The sequence below is a fragment of the Meriones unguiculatus genome, chromosome 7, assembly GCF_030254825.1.
Source record: "Meriones unguiculatus strain TT.TT164.6M chromosome 7, Bangor_MerUng_6.1, whole genome shotgun sequence".
Lineage (NCBI taxonomy): Eukaryota > Metazoa > Chordata > Mammalia > Rodentia > Muridae > Meriones > Meriones unguiculatus.
Window position 1 is genome coordinate 80,600,008 of NC_083355.1, and position 17,534 is coordinate 80,617,541.

Sequence of the window (17,534 nt, forward strand, 5' to 3'; positions counted from 1 at the left end):
TGCTGCCTGTGTTTTTTCTTGCTCCTGACCAAAGACACGACATGACTAGCTCTGTCAGGCTCCAGCAGCCACAGCTTCCCCACTGCCAGTACCCCGCCCCCCAAACTTCAAGACAAAATAACCCCTTCTTCCCTTATGCTGTTTCTCGCTCACTGTAATGGAAAAGGCAACTAGCGTAGCCTGTTATGTATGCTGGGAACCTGATGACTACATTTTTAGTGACAAGCAAGCAAATGACAGAAGATGAGGAGAAAGGCTTAGAGGAAGGAGTGACAGAAGGACATTTGTAACACGTTTATAAGAAAATGAGAAAGACAAAGGAGAGAAGGCATGGGAAGTAACCAGTGCAGTCAGGAACCAAAGTCATAAATCAGGCCTGGCCCCCATCACCTCATTTTGAATTATTCTGGTTTGTGCATCTTGATAAAGGAGTTCGCAATGGATTTTAATTTCCTGTTGGTTTGAGGAGATTCGAGTCAGATATTTGAAAACATTTCTAAGCAACTCAGCTCTCTCCTGCCAGTTGCTTTCTGCTTGGCTAGGCTCTGATCTCGTGGTGACTCGGTTATTGCTCTGGAGCCCTGGAGTGAGATAACCAGTTCACCCACCAGGGCAAAAACTTTCCAGAAACTGCCAGGCCTTTTAAAATAAGACTTGAAATCTCTTGAGCTTAGGAAATCGAACCACAGAGGAAAAATAATAGCAAAGACAAAAGAAGAAATTTCTTTTTATTAATGATTTTCATAAGAATGTGTTTATGCTAGCTTAGAATGTTCTTTGAACACTTGATTTTTTCCCCTCTCTGATACCTTCCTCCTTCTGTCTGTTCCTTTGTCCCTCCTACAGTTTCACTCAGATTTTTGTGTCATCTATACATACGTACATGAGCTTTTGCCTCTGCATAAAATGTAGTATCCATAAAGGGAGAAAACATTTGCTATCTGCTTCCTGAGGCTGTCTTAATTCTCTGATTCTGATTATGTCCAATTGCATTGCTTTCTGAAAAATGACACTTTATTCCTGTTTATGGCCAAAACCCAAAATCCATTGTGCACACACGCCATATTGTTTTTATTCATTTTTTTTCTGGTTAGATATTGAAGTTGATTCTATAATTTAGATGCTATGAACAGAGCTATAGTAAACACTGATCTCTGTGACATGCTGATTTAGAGTTCGTTGGCTAAGTGCCTACTGTGGCATAGCCGGGCCATAAGGTAGTTCTATTTTCAACTGCTCCGCACAGTGGCTAGGGCAGTTAATTCCTACCAAAGGCACATAGATTTCCCTTTGCTCACATTGTCGTTAATATTTGTTGTTGTTTTTCTTAAATGACTGCCATTCTGACTGGTGTGAGATGGAATCTCAGTGTAATTTTTATTTGCATTTCTCTGATGGTTAGTAAAGCCGAAATGTTTTCATAGTTCATTGGCCATTTGCATTTCATTTTTTGAGAACTGACCATTCATTTCATTTACCCATTTGTTGACTGGGTTATTTGATCTCTCCTTATTTAGTTTTGTTTCTTTTCTTTTCTTTTCTTTTCTTTTTTTTAATTTTTGAGACAGGGTTTCTCTGTGGAGCTCTGGCTGTCCTGGACTCAGTTTGTAGACCAGGCTGGCCTCATTCTCATAGAAATCTGCCTGCCTCTGCCTCCCTGAGTGCTGGGATTACGTGCATGCACCACCATGCCCGGCTCTTTATTTAGTTTTTAATGGTTTGAATTTTCTTTTTATATTAATCTTCTCTCAGATTCGTAGCTGGCAAAGGTTTCCTTTAAAATGGAAATTTTCCTAGTGAGAAAGGAAAAACTTCTTCAGGAAAACACAACCATCCCAAGTAAGTATTCACCCAATAAGAGAGCTTGAAAGATGTGAAGCAGAGCTGGGCAGAGTGGTACAGACTTTTGATCCTGACAGAGGTTGGTAGATCTCTGAGTTGAAGGCTGACCTGTTCTACATGAGTTCCAGGCTAGCCAAGTCTACATAGAGAGATTTTTGTTTCAAAAAAACCAAAACCAAAAACAAAACAAAAAAAACAAACAAAAACCCCATGGAAGACTGATGAATTGGAATCATGATAAAATGCTCCTGTTGGTGAAAGTATGAGCAAGAGAATCAATACTGTTGTATTGAATTATATCCTAAGGTACAAAATAAGCACCCACAGACCAACATGGGTAAAAAAAAGTTCAAACAAATAAGTAGAAAATTCAGTAAGAAGAATTCATATGTGTGTGTGTGTGTGTGTGTGTGTGTGTGTGTGTGTGTGTATGAACATATATATTCAGTCTCCTCTTGAGTGTGGCTATACTTAGTGACATTTTTATAAAAAGTGGAATTTGGAAAGGAAGAAATAGGTGATGTTACAATTGCAAACCCTGGCCAGGGAGCCATGACTGGCGTTACCAGCAGTAATCTATGAACATGAACCTTTGTTGCGGTGTACTGAGAATGGTTCTTTGCCTCTGTGGCTTCTTCCTGCCCTGAACTTGTAATACAAGTGTAACCATGAAAAAAAAATTAGACATGCCCATGCTGAAGAACTACCTACAAGATACCTGAAAACTCAAAAAGCTGTTTCAAATGGGAAAGTCTGAGAGACTGTCAGACCAGAGAAAGCCAAGGAGACAGGATGACAGTAGGTAATGTCATGTCCTGGACTGGACTAGACTAGAAAAGGGGCAGGAAACAACTAGGGGAATGGAATGAGCAGTGACATCGAGTCAGCGGTAATGAATACTACTGATTCTTTAGTGTGGCTAGAGGACAAACTTGACTGAGGTTAGACAGGGGTTCTCTGCTCTTTGCCCTATCGTGGTAACTTTTCTGTAAACCTAATCCAATAAAGGAATGGAATGAACTAAAAGAAAAAAAAAAAAGACAAAGATAGAGTACATTAAGAAATTTTAATCCGGGGCTGGAGAGATGGCTCAGTGGTTAAGAACACGGTCAGCTCTTCCAAAGGACCTGGGTTCAATTCCCAGTACCTACATGGCAGCTCACAACTGTCTGTACCACCAATCCAAGGGATCTGACACCTTCACACATAAGATAAAAATTAAACAAATTACCAACCCTAATATAAAAAAAAAAAGAAAAAGAAATTTTAATCTGTATCTCTTCCTAAATATAGGATAGGCAGACAAAACAGCTACTGAAAAGCATAGAAGAGTCAAGGAATGCCATCCACAGACACGGGGAAGAACGGAACAGATAGACATTGTGAAAGACATGGCTGGAACATGTAAATAACCACATGTAATAAATGAGAAACAAATGTGTAAAAGGTTTCAGCTGCAAGTTCCCCGAGGAAGATGTAGGAACGGCAAATAGGGACGTGAAAAATTGCTCAGCACCACTCACCGTTAAGGAAAGGCAAAGTAAAAACACAAGTATGTCTCATTCCAGGGAGTCACCTAATTAAAACTACTTTAAATTCCATGTGTTGGTGAGGGTATGGAGCACCTGGAATGCTCCCGTGTCACCAGCGGAGTAGGAGAAACGGTGTCATTCTCGGGAAAACAGGTTGGCCGTTTGCCAAAAATGGAATAAAAACTTATCCTACAACCCAGTAGTTCAGTTCTGAGATGTTTATGGAAAAGAAATAAAAACACGTGTCTGCACAAAAACGTAAGCATAAATGTTTATAGCAATATTACTCACAGTAGCTGAAAGCTGAAAACCAGTCAAGTATCTATCAACTGGTGAGGAGATAAGTAAACTAGAGGATTTCCTTACAATGTGGTACCTCTCCGTATCAAAAAGAAACTGACCGCAGATACAGGCAACAATCTAGTGATTTTCACAAGTGCTGTGCTAAGAGGTAAAGGAGCCAGATGTGGAAGATGGCCTAAACTATGGTTCCACTTACAGGAAATTCTAGAGAAAGCAAAGCTGTAGTAACAGAAACCGGATCAGTCATCGCCAGAGGCTGGAGATGGCGACGTGAGACAGGCTGCACTGTGGTGTGGGGATGCTGCGTGGGAAGACGGAGATGCCCTGAATCTGGATTGTGCTGATGACAGGGTGACAGTGAATATGATCACATGCGCATACATACATTAAAAAAACAGATGCTCTGGGGCTGGAGAGATGGTTCAGAGATTAAGAGCAGCACTGCTCTTTCAGAGAGGACGTGGGTTTGGTTCCCAGCACCCAGGTTAATGGCTAACAAGTGGCTGTAACCCAAGCTCCTGATGATACAGCACCCTCTTCTGGCCTCTGTAGGTATCTGCACTCAGATGTGCATACACACACACACACACACTTAAAAATAATTTAAAAATAAATCTTAAAAAACTAGTGGAACTTATTGCATACTAACTATATGCTTGAATGCTTGGTCTCCAGTTGGCAGAACTGTTTTGGGAAGGATTAGGAGCTGTAGCCTTGTTGTAAGAGATGTGTCACTCAGGGTAGGCTTTGAGGTTTTTAAAAGCCCACACTAGGTCAGTCTCTTTCTCTTTTTCTCTCCATTAACCCCTCTATCTCTATCTTTGTCTCTCTGTCTCTGTGTCTGTCTGTCCCTCTCCCTCTCCCCTGTCTCTCTCTGTCTCCCCTTCCTCCCTTCCCCTTCTTTCTGTTGTATGCTTGTGGATACAATTTAAGCTCTCAGGTATGACTCCAGCACCATACCTGTTGCCAAGCTTCCATGATGGTCATGGACTCACCGTAAGCAAGCCTCCTATTAAATGCTTTCTTTTTTAAGTTGCCTTGGTTCCAGGGTCTCTTCACAACAGAAAAGTAATTCATGGCAAACTCTTTGGATCCAAGAGAAGTGAAGACCTGTAGCAATTAACGAAAGCAGTCTTCTTGGGGCTGGAGAGATGGCTCAGAGGTTAAGAGCACTGGCTGCTCTTCCAGAGGTCCTGAGTTCAATTCCCAGCAACCACATGGTGGCTCACGACCATCTGTAATGAGATCTAGTGCCCTCTTCTGGCACGCAGAAGAACATGCAGGCAGAATACTGTATAAAATATAATAAATAAAAAGTAAAAAAAAAATCACTGCTTGTTCCTTCTTAAGAAAGAAAGAAAGAAAGAAAGAAAGAAAGAAAGAAAGAAAGAAAACAGTCTTCTCTCTGATTCTCTGATACTGGTTGTAATAAATGTTTTGTGGTTGGTGTTTGAAGGATTTCTCTTGATAATCTGAGCATCACACCCTTATCATGTTTCCCTTCATTCCAGTCTTTGGCTGATCCTCTGATATAATTTCTTGTTATGAATTTAAGGTCATGAACTTAAGATATTGTTCTTGGATCTCTTGCTGTGACAAAGAGACTGAGAAATAAAAACTTTATAATTAACTGAAGTGATTCCCCCCACAACACACACTCCTTTGCACTTGGAGTGCCAGTGTTTCCCACATTATCCTGACACTTTGATGTGTGTGTGTATTGGTTACTTCGCTGTTGTTGTGATAAAAATATCATGACCAAAACCAACACGAGAAAGAAGGTTTATTTTGGCTTACGGTCCCAGAGAGAAAAGAGCCCACCAAGGCTGGGAGGCAGAGCAGCAAGCGGCAGGCATGACAGAGGACTAGGAAGCCGAGCTCTCACATCTCCAACTGCACACACCAAGCAGAGAGCAAAATGAAAAAAAAAAAGTGTGAGGTTACACACTCTTTCTGTCAAAGCTGTACCTCTCAAGCCTTCCCAAACATCACTGCCAACTGGGGACCAAGTATTCAAATGCCCACACCTATGGCAGACATTTCTCATTCAAACTATCACAACGAACAAGAGGAAGAAACACATGAATAAAGCTGATGAGCTAGCTGTCATGGAAAACCTCTTTCAAGACCTTCATCTTAATGTAACAAGGCAGTTCGTATGATCACTGCAACTTGCAGAAAAACTAATTATTGCTGTTGTGGTCAACGAATAAATCCCTCCAACAGATGTCTGGGAGACAGAGCTACGGCCTCAAGAGACCTAAGATCTGAACTCCATCAAATCTCATGAAAAACCACGAACACAAAAGGGGAATCCAAACACAAAAGAAGCATGCTCTCCTAGTCTCTTGTCCATTTGATCTGAGCAAGGCTTTGCACACCAAAATACATTTTAAAAGCTGCTCTTAGCACAATTCTGTGGCTGTGGAATGGTGGAATAAGTGATGAGGGGACTAGACAATCTATCCAGTTTCTTTGTTGGAGGCAAATCACACCAACGGAGACATTCTAGGTGTTTATATTTGCTGACTCTGCAAAGTAAAGAAAGCTGCCTGCTTTTTTTTTTACTCCCAACCATGACAGACAGTATCCCTCTCTTTGAGATTTTGTTAAATGAAGCAACCGGTAAATATTGTTTTGATTAGTCGAACGCAAAATGGATTCGAAATAGATGGATGCAATTTTCCTCAAATTTACCCAAAATTTTCATAATTAAGAAGGAAGCAAACACACCTTAGATTGAGTTAACTACCCCGAAAACCCATTTAAAAACATTCAGGGACTGGAAGCAGACAGACTTCCACATGAAGGTAGTTTTGCTTAGATTTTATACGGGAAACAAAACGCTTGGGTTTGCTTCCACAAACACGAATCCGCTTTCAGTGTTTATGCCTCAGCTGACAACGGACAGGAAAGCTGTCGTTGCTCTTTCCTGGAAATGCAATCAGTTTTCAGGGAGATTCTGCTGAAACTTGAGACTAGCCCAAGAGTACAGGGACGTCCCCATGCCTTTTTGACACTCATCTTTTTCACTTTCCTCTACGTGATACCCATTCTTCAAGAAATTGATCCAATTATTTCTGTCTGATCATCTGTTTGCTTGTTTGTTTGTTTGTTTGTTTGTTTTTCCTTCTTGTACCTTCTTTTAAAGACGGGTCTTGTGATATGGCCTTGGCTGACCTTGTTCTCATTATGTAAAGCGGGTTACTTAAACTCACAATCGTCCTCTTGACTTAGTTTTCTGAGTTCTAGGATTACAGGTGTGCACCGCCATGTCCAGCTTCCAGGTCTTTGGTGCGTCCACTGCGTGTGGAGACTGGAGGACAGCAATGGCTGCTATTCATTGGGCATTGTCCATCTTTTATTTTATTTTTTAATGGGTGTTCATTTGGCCTGGAGCTCACTAAGTGCACTAGACTGGTTGCCCAGTGGGCTCCAGGAAAGCTGTTTCTCTGCTGGGTTGGCACTGGAATCGTGGGCATGCTACCATATGTGGTGCTTTTAAAACCATAGGCTGTGAGGGTGGAACATGGATCCTTATGCTTATGATGCAATGTTCCACTGAACTGTCTCACTGGCCCCAAGTTCACGAACGCAACAACTATCTCTTTCTTGTTCCACTTCCTCTCCTCCTCCTCCTCCTCAGAGTCCCTAGCTTCAATTCTGTTCCTTCCAGGCACTCCTCTGTCTCAGATGTCCAGTTCTTTCCCCTGGGAGACAGCTCAGTACAAAGCCTTCACTCCAATGTTGGCTCTTCCTTCATTCAACTTCTCTTCAGGAAAGAAAAAAAAATTGGACTTCTGGTCCAGGGACTGTTGGAAGTTTCCATGACATCAAAGCAGTACTCAACTAACCCCAGGCCAAGGATTTGGGAGGGGGAGAGGGGAACTTTCTGCTAGTAACGAATAGCTTCAGACATTTCCAGAGATGGTTGTCCAACACAACTAGGGAAAATTCTGGACTGGGCTCCTAGGACCAGTGGTATATCAGCTTCTGCCAAGAATGTGCGCAAATCTGAAAACTCCTCCATCTATGTGGCCACAGGCAGATGTGGACTGAGGAGGACAACTTGTAAACACGGCAATGGTTCAGGATTGATTAACCAAGAATCAAAGAAGTTTTTTCTATCCCTTTCTGTATGTTTTCATTGTAATTTTGACAGTTTGGACCTTAAAGAGAGAAAAAATGATTTCAAAGATTTCACAAAAATGAAACAGATTTTTGGAGGTCTTAATACTTGTGTGTGCTGCTAAATGCTTAACTAATGGTTGAGGGGAAATGCACGGCTTTGGGTGCTGGGCAGCTCTTGTTATATAATTGCGTCCACCACTTTCCAGCCTGGACGATTCACTAAAACAGTTCTCCTCCTCAGAGTTCCTAGCTTCAATTCTGTTCCTTCCAGGCAGGGGGGGAGGGGGATAGTAGATTCTCTAAAACAGATCTGGGCAGGGGGGAGGGAAATGGTAGGAGCAGAGCACAGCATGCCACTGCCCTTGGGTTAGGCACCCTACAGAAGGGGGTGAGGAGCCCAGCCACGGGCAGCTCTCCGCAAGTCTGCTCTCTGCCCGTGCCTTCTCTTTCGAAATATTGGCAACCAGCATGCAACCCTTAGAAGTGAATTCAGAACTTAGCCAATTTACCAGAAGCCAAACCTATGCCCAAAAGAGCTGGAAAGGAGTGGGGACTCTATTTATAAAATAACTATACCCACAGCAAATATTTATGAGGGTTCAGCCCATATTATCCTAGCACGGATCGCCTATGGTTTGAAAGCATCAGTAGCAAATGCCAGCCAGGTGCCAGCAATCCCAGCATTTGAGAGACAGACCCAGGGAGCACTTGAACTTAGGAGTTCAATATTAGCCAGGGCTAGTGAGTGAGACTTTGTCTTAAAAAAAAATGGAGAGGGGTTTGGAGCTGTAGTTCAATGGCAGAGGACTTGTCTACTCTACATGAGGACCTGGATTCATGCCTCAATGTGACAATGACGACGATGATGATGATATGATACGATATGATATGATATAATATGATGATGATGATGATGATGATGATGATATGCTATTGATTAAGCACCTGTCCGGTACAAAACCCACATGTGTTAACTTGTTTAATATTTACTGTAGCTGTAGGAAGGAGGTATGGTTATTCAAGAATTCAGAAGATCAAACAATTGTTATGAATATTTTCAATTAAGCACCCAGGGTAGGCACGGCCGGGTTGAGATAGTTAAAGAACCTTCACGAAGTGTCTACTATGGACATGATGTTTCCCATGAATTCTCCATTAGAGTTTTTTTGGTCTAGTTTACAGTTAAGAAAATAGAGGACTTAGAGTTGGAGAGATGGCTTAACAGTGAAGAGTGCACACTGCTCTTTCAGGGGACCAGAGTTTGGTTTCCAGCATCCATGTTGGAAGACACACAAACACTTGTAACTCAGGCTCCAGGGGATCTTAGGCCTTCTTCTGGCCTGTGAGGGTACCCACACGCACGATCATACATATGACATAAGCACATACATTTATGAGTATACATATAGATAGAAATAATAAAATAAGTCTGAATGAAAATGAAAACAGTGAAGACTCTGGTCCATGAAGGCTATAACCAAAATCGGATCTTAAACACAGGGCTCTCAGTAAGCAGGACCATTGGGGGCTCATAAGTTTGAATGTTTGGTCCGTAGTGGGTAGAACTGTTTGGGAAGTCTAGCCTTGTTGGAGGAGGTGTGCCAATGGCTCTGAGGCTTCATAGGACCTGTACAGTTTCTAGTGTCTTCCCAGACACCTGCTTGTGTTCAAGATGGGAGCTCTCAGATGCCCCTGCTGCTGTGTCTTTGCTCCACCATCATGAACGCCAATGCTCTGAAGCTGTAATCCCAATTATATACTTTCTCTTATAGGTTACCCCGGCCACAGTATTTTGTCGCTGCGATAGAAAAGCAACTGATTCACTCCTTGACAATTGCTCTTAAACCACACAGAGGTCTGCTGAAATTAAGGGGTTAAAGAAAGTCTTTCATGACAAAGGTTGCATACTCTCTCTCATGGGAGGCTCCTTGCTTCAAATCTTTAGATCTGAGTACGTAACTTGAAGTAACTATAGAAACCAGGAAAGTAAAAGAGGGTCATTGCCAGGATAGGGGGCCGGGACAGCAATAGAGAGGGAAATAACAGGATACAAGTGATCTGGCTGATAGGGGAAATGGGAAAGGGAAGGCATTTAGGGAGGAGAAGGAAAGAGGTAAAGAGGGAAGTAGGGAGATGTGTAAAATAACAATAAGGATATTGAAAAAGCCACAAGGAATCATACTTTTATTTACCTGGAAGAAAACTTGTAACACCCGTAACACTCTATGTTGATATACATATGTAGTTTTAACAAACCTTTCTCGTCTAGGCTAACCGTGCTCCCTCCAAAAACCAAGGACCAGACATGTGATGCCCTTTTTTCACGTTTGTAGCCCAGGTTATTCAAGAGATTCCCAAACATACAGCCTGTTGCTTTTCATTATCTCCCACCATCCACTCAGGGGTGGAAGTTACATTCTATTGCCAAAGACACCATGCACCTCAGAAACAGCTCCCCTGAGCTAGAACTGACCTGAATGACCCCTCTCTGAAAACTAGTTTTCCTAGTGCAAGAAGGCACCATGCTAATTTCCAAAGGCAGGAAGCAGCCAACAGTACCACGTAGATACGATGCGTATGAACCATATCAGTGACCAGCATAGCACAATAATCTTACTGGCTCAGTAGTGGTACACATACTTTGGTGGTAACCAATACTTCTCTAATTCGTACTTAAGACCTACTCAACAAGAGGGAAAACATCCTTGTACCAGGAACCTAGCTAACTCTTCAGTGCCAGTGAAGCCATAGGGGGAGAACCTACAACCACATTAATTTACTAAACCAATATAATCCCTAACAACACTCTATAAACATTCGTCCTTATGCCCACAGGTAAATATAGTCTTCACCCCTCAAAAAGGAAAATTCTCTTTGCAACAGACAGAAATTGTTACAGAAAACAACAACCAATCAATAGGTAGGCTTGTGGAGCCAATCCTCAGGGATACAACTACAAAAACCCTGCTACACCTAAAGCTCAGGGAACATTGTGAAAGAGGAGATGGAAAGACTGTAAGGTCTAGAGGATCAGGAGTTTGCTGTAAGATTGTATCTCCTAGTGATACCGGAAGCTACACCCACAAAGTCTCATCCACGAGACCACCTAAACGTGAGCTGAACAAGGATGACAACAAGCATGCCAAACTACATTCAGAAAAGTTCACAAGGCCTCATCCCTAGACATAGAACCACAGGCAACCTGGGCGAGGGCTAAGTGGTCCTGGAGTGGGACAGAAAGCTGCAAGTGGGATAAGAGATCCTGTTAGTTCACAAGCTGATCCCAATAGCCTGCTTCTAGGTTGCCTAGCAACCTGACATCATCACCTGCTGCCATGGAGGCAAGGGCCAGATAAAGGCAGAGGCCTACCACCTCTCTCTCTGGCTCTCTCACTTCCTGTTTCTCTCCGAAGCGCCTTCTTTTTTCTCTCTCTCCTAATGTCTCTGTCCCTTACTCTCTCCACCCTCACAGCTCATTCAGGCCAAAACTCCTCTCCCCTTCCTCCTCAAATAAACCTCTTTGTATTAGAGCCGGCACGTGGTGTGTGATTCTGTATGTGTATTCTAATAGGCCCTCCCCAGGAAAGAACACATCAATCGATTGTTCAATGCCAAATAGTCATTTCTGAAAACATACATACAAGTAACACTGTACAGGTTTTATTTTGAAATACATACATACATGTATACACATCTACATGTATTCATGAAACAATTATTAGGGAAGAAAGAAGCCATCAATCCAAAGAAGAGTGGGGAGTGTTATATAAAAGGAAAAAAGAAAGGGGAAAAAAGTCTTTCAGATTTCAGAAGGATTCTGACTGCCTTTTTTGGTTTAATCCCCCCCCAAAACACACACACACACACACACACACACTCTCTCTCTCTCTCTCATTGGAGCGATATAATTTACACCTTTCATTGTGAGGTTGTCTGAATGTAGCCACACAGTGCTGTTCTTATGTAGACAAAGCTCCTGGAGTTTAGAAACAGGAAGGACTAAAATCTCCCTCTTTAAAGTAAAATAAAGCTTACCCAGTGGGGGACTTCCTTAACCCTACAAACCCTGACATGTGTTAGGTAGCCAGGAAAGAATAATAAATTTCCCCCAGGAAGAGGTTTCACAAATGGCCATGGTTAAAATGTGGTTTTCTAGGTAGCCCCGGGTCTGATTTCCACCCCACTCTCCTCAGCTCCTGCAGGGCTGGTCTCGGGTTGCTCGTGCTGAGACAGATCTGCAGTCCTGCAGGAAGTGGAGCCTTCCAGAACAGACGAACGGCAGCTCTGGGCCTGCCAAGCAGAATCCTTTTGAGTGTGTGTAGCCCATGGATCTGTGTTTGAGGCTTCTCCTTGAATCGCTCAGGAAAGGCCCATTTTGGAGGAAGTCTTGACACTCAGCCAGCACCATGTGACGATGGGGAAAAGGAGAAAGCACCATGCAATGGAAAGCCACCAGGAGAAGCCGCAGGGAATGCAGGACTCCAGGAGGTAGCTTTAAGCAAGGACGGCATGTATACGGTTGAAGACAAAGACAGAAGGACATTCTGTGGGTGCTTCATTAAGTCACCGAGACCTCTGACTCAGCCTCAAGCAAGGAGTCTGAGACTCTGGTTCCCGGCACATTTTAATTTATAGACTCACGCCTGTAGTATGTGGTAGCCAAACAATGGCTAAGGGAGACACACGCATATGAAAAGAGCCAGGTACTTTCACAGCGTATGGTAGTTTTACATATTACATTACATCGCGTCGGTTCTGCTGTCAAACAATATATGCATTCCTAAGACTCACTGGGTTGTGCAACATTTCACAATAAAACCACAGGGCTTACAGAGAAACGGGCCATGGGTGCAGTACCACTCTGTCAGTGGAATGAAAACAAAAAACAGCGATTTAGGAAAAAATTCTAATACAGTGCTGAGCATGTTAGATCATTTGTGAATACATAAATGCTCCAATAAACACGGCACTTTGTCGTGAACAAAGACCTGGAATTTATGTGTGACGTGGGTCCCCAGAGGGTGGCAGAGTATGGGTTAAGATGAAGGGGTCAACGTTTTCGGCTTTTTTTGTCCTGTTCTTGAATATAAGCTTTTTGATACATAGCATTTGTCAAGGGGACCTTTTTCATCAAAAAGTGAAAAATGTGGTTTTTAGCTAACTTTCATCCCTGCTTGAAGTTTGCTCATGTCTCTCTGATTTGCATCCGGAGCTCCACTGGAAAATGTAGTGATGCTTGAAACTACCAAACCAGCCACCCAGAGCACCAAAGTTGCCGGGTCTGCCGGATTTAGCGATGTCCATGACTGTAAACAGACGGTGCTCTGTCTCTTTGAGAGAGCTGCCTCTCCGCTTCTGCTGTGCGGTTTTCCGTCTCAGCGACGTTTATCTCATCTCTTTTGTTTCTTCCCCTTGAGACAGGATCTTGATATGATGTCCTGTAGCACAGGCTGGCCTCGAACTCATGCAGCATGCCTCCTGCAGCTTTCTCCTGCGTGTGCATACCATGCATTCCAGGGGTCTGGATTCCTACTCAGGCCTATTCTTTCTGATGTTAGCACTTGAAGCTATTCTTCTACCTATATAGATATAGGTTTTTAAACTCCCATAATGCCATTGTTGAGATGTGCTCTCTTGAATTCAGGTAGTGGGTGTAGTAGTGATGGAACTGTGAGCCTAATGGGAGTTGTTTAGGCTATAAGATCTTTACCTTCAAAAAAGAGGGTGTGTGTGTGTATGTTTGTGTGTATTCATAAAAATGAAAGACTAGCAAAACCTGACCCTGTAGAGAAGAACTCTTGGTTAGGATAATTATGAGAATTAGGATAATGTACCTTCAAGGCCGTAAGTGAGATAAATACATTTTGTAGATTTTGACAAATTTGTTTGTTTGTTTTTAAATCTCAAAGTTCTTTGAGATTTTCTGTACTAACTTTTTTTCCCCAAAAGATAAAATAACCCATGAGATTTTCCCCTTATATTTTAATCTAACTGGAATGAGCTCAAATTTGCATTCCTTCTGTTTTTGTTGTTGTTGTTATTGTTTTGCTTTTGAGGACAGGGTTTCTTTGTGTAGTCCTGGCTTTCCTAAAACTCACTCTGTAAACCAGATTGTACTCAAACCTGGAGATCTGTCTGCCTCTGCCTCCCAAGTTCTGGGATTGAAGGTGGGTGCCGCCACTAGCCAGCTCTGAAATCACCTCTTCTGACTGTATACGGTAATTCTGCTCTGCTTCATCTTTGTTCAGGATAATCCCAGGTGGAGTCTGGGGAAACTAATAGTCTTGAGATACAGACAAGGAAAATGAAAGCTGAACAACATCTCACTTTCCGTCAGAAGCCTGGACCAATCAGACAACAGCTCAAGTTCTGGCCGTGTTCAAGTTCCTGGTCATCTGCTTCCTAAAACTAGTTCTACCATACTTTGGAAGTTGGTGAGCCAGAAAGATTTCTTCCATCGTCTGAATAGTCCATGAGGGTTTTTGGGTAATATAAGGTTTCAGGAAATGCAGACTTGACTGAGCAGAGTTGAAATTAGTTTCACTATTTTTGATATTTATCTTCTTCTTTTTTTCTTTTGAGGCTAGCCTGGGACTTTCTATGTAGACCAGATGAGCTTAGAATTCACAGAGATCTGCTTACCTGTGTTTCATGAATGTTCAGATTAAAGGAGTGTGTCACAATGCCTGATCTATATTTTTAATATTTATCTTTTTATTGATACTTAAAACAGATTTTTTTTTTTAAATGTACCTTTCTGGGCTGGGTGGCACATGCCTATCTAGCACTTGGAAGGTTGAAGCAAGGGAATTACAACTCTCAGGCCAGCCTGGGCTACATACTGTTTTCTTGTTTCAAACGCCCCCCCCCCCCCAAAACCAGCAAGAGTGGAAATCCACCCACTTATACCATAAGGAATACTTCCTAAAGTTTTTTGACATGAATAGCCATGTTTTGATTACAAGTTAAACACCTCCAGGCAGGCATAGACAAGAAAAAGGAAACTGTCTCTTCATCCCTGTCCCCTGGGGATTGGGTAGGAAGGTCCCAGTCAGGGCAGGTAGAATCTTTATAGAGGGAGCCTGACTCATGTTGTCCCCCACTTGTCCTGTTCTAAAGACGGCATGTCCTGCATTGTTCTTGTGACAGCCACGGTGAGAAGGGCTGTTCCCATCAGGAGAGCAGACGTCAGGAGAGGTAGGACGGAGCCTCCTTTTTCTCCTCTTCCTCTGGTCCTAGGGTTTTCTGACAACACCTGTGGCACCCGCACTGGACAACAGGAACGCCCCTGAGCATGCTCCATTGTGCCTCGATGGCAGCTCTATTCAGAGAGTCCCAGAACCCCACTCCCCTGGGATGTGCTGAGGGCCCATCATGCCGGGTTCAGCCTCTCCTGGTTAGGGTTGCTGGAAGTTTAGCTGCCACAGTCAGTTTCCTACTTACGGGGAACCTGAAAAACTTGCCAATGACCTTCCCATGACCTGGGTGGCAATTTCTCAACCTGTCGTTGCTTGTCATATGGGAGAGCGGGATTAATTTTCTTCCATGGGTGTCTTTGTGCTCGCTTGGCTGAGCCTGAGGTTTCCTTCTTCCGTCCCTTCCCCTCGCCCTCCCTCTTTTTCCGAGTCCTTCCTTGTTTTGTTTCTTTTTTTTTTTTCCTCATGCATGCACTTGGACCTGTTCTACAAATACCAGAGGAGAAGAGAAAGGACAAACTAAACAGAGCAGTCTAAATACTACGGGGTTTTGCTTTGTTTTGTTTTAATTTCATGAATGAGGCCTTTGAATGGAGCAGCCGTGGCTCCTTCTAACCTGTGTTTTTCATGTCGTGTTTCCAGGTGCAGCGGAAAGTTTGAGGCACCTTGGCTGGGAGCCCATGGTGAAACCTGGCCGGCCATAGCTTATGTCTCCTCATCGTCAATGGGCAGTGGCACCGCCAGCTGTCGGAGTGGAGGTGCAGCGCCAGGGCAGAGCCTTGCAGGGTTGTTGGAGTTCATCGCCACACCGAGGAAAATTTGCTGGGAAGGAGGCGAACCTTCACCCAAGGTGGCCAAGTAGGGCAACGGAGGGAAAACAGTGGGCAGGGCTGGAAGGAGAAGGAGGAGGTGAAAGGGGGTCTGAGGATGTTGGGTTTTGAAACCCTCTGTCTTGACTGAAGCCCGGTCTCTCAGCACAGGGTCCGTGACGCATGGCTGAGAAATTCCCGGTGGCCTTGGATGACATTTCAGTCCTTTTCTCTGAGCCACACTTTTGGGAGGGTTTTTATTTTCCTCACCAGAGGCATGCTGAAAGGAAAATGGCTTGGACGGTGGTTTGGAAACAGAGAGGGAATGGGGTCACTTGTGTTAAATTAGTAGGAGAGTTAAAGACATGCAAGAATGGAAAGAAAAACAAGAGGGAAGGAAGAGTGTTAAGGAGGCGGGAATGATCTGGAAGGAGGGCCGGGAGAAGTGGTCACTCTGGTAACCAATAGATGGATGGACAACCCGGGCAGACCTTACCCTTCTGCCACTCACTGTGGTTAACAGTATGAGTTGGAGCCGTAGGGCTTGCGTTTCCATCACATATCCGCATGTGGCACCTTCTATATTCCAGATTCCGTTCCAGGTAGCAGCGATACAGTGAAGGGTGGTTTGCACGAGTCCTGCCTGCCCTTGTGACAGCCGATCAAATGGTGTCTTTTTGTTTGTTTGGTTTGGTTTGGTCTTGGTTTTTGTTTTTTTTTCGAGACAGGGTTTCTTTGTGTAGCCGTGGCTGTCCTGGACTTGCTTTGTAGACCAGGCTGGCTTTGCACACACAGAGATCCGCCTGCCTCTGCCTCCCAGAGTGTTGGCATTACAGGCGTGTGCCAATGCGCCCGAATACTCTCTGAGTTTTTAGCAGAGATCTGTACAGAATGTTCAGGGTCCAGATGCTGCAAACGCTCATCCTCTCCTGGACCAGGAGGTGTATAGGAGGAGGCCCCGCCCATTAGCAGCACTGGGTTTCAGTAGTGTAGGGTCAGCCCTGGGGTCTTAACTTGGAGCTGCTCAGCCCCACATGGTGACGCCTCCTCTCTGCTAAAAGGGGGGTAGGATGTGGACCTGACAGGGAAAGAAGGATCCCCCTGATCCCCCCCCCATCTCACACATACTTTGGACACTCTAAATCTCACCTGGGTTGAAAGTTCTCATCAGAGCCCTGGAGTGGTGGCTGAGCAGTCAAGAAGACCCTTTCTCAGAGAGACCCAGGTTCAATTGTCAGCATCCACCCGGCAGCTCATAACTGTCTGGAACTCCAGTCCCGGGGGATCTGATGCCCTCTCTGGCATCCAGAGGCGCACATGTGTCAGACATACTTGCAGGCAAAACATAAAAACAAATAAATAAGAAATAAAATAAGTATAATTAATACATAAAATAATAAATATTTTTTAAAAGTACTTATCATGTGAATTCTAGGCTCCAAGAGTGTGTCTAGAGACAGGAAAAGCCACATTCTTGATCCAATAGGTTTCCTAGTCCCCAGCAGAGAAACAGACAGAGAACACTGTTGACAGATTGCCTCACTTCTGCCTGACTTGGATTAATGAATCTGAAGCCATTTCTTACAAAAGCACCATTTGTAGCCAAAAAAGCAGTAATCTGGACAGCAAAGGAAGGCCACGCTGAGGAGCAGTAAGAGCCAAGGACCCAAAAGCAGAGCTCTGGGGTTCACGCTGGGCTTGCCGTTGGCTAGCTGTGCCAA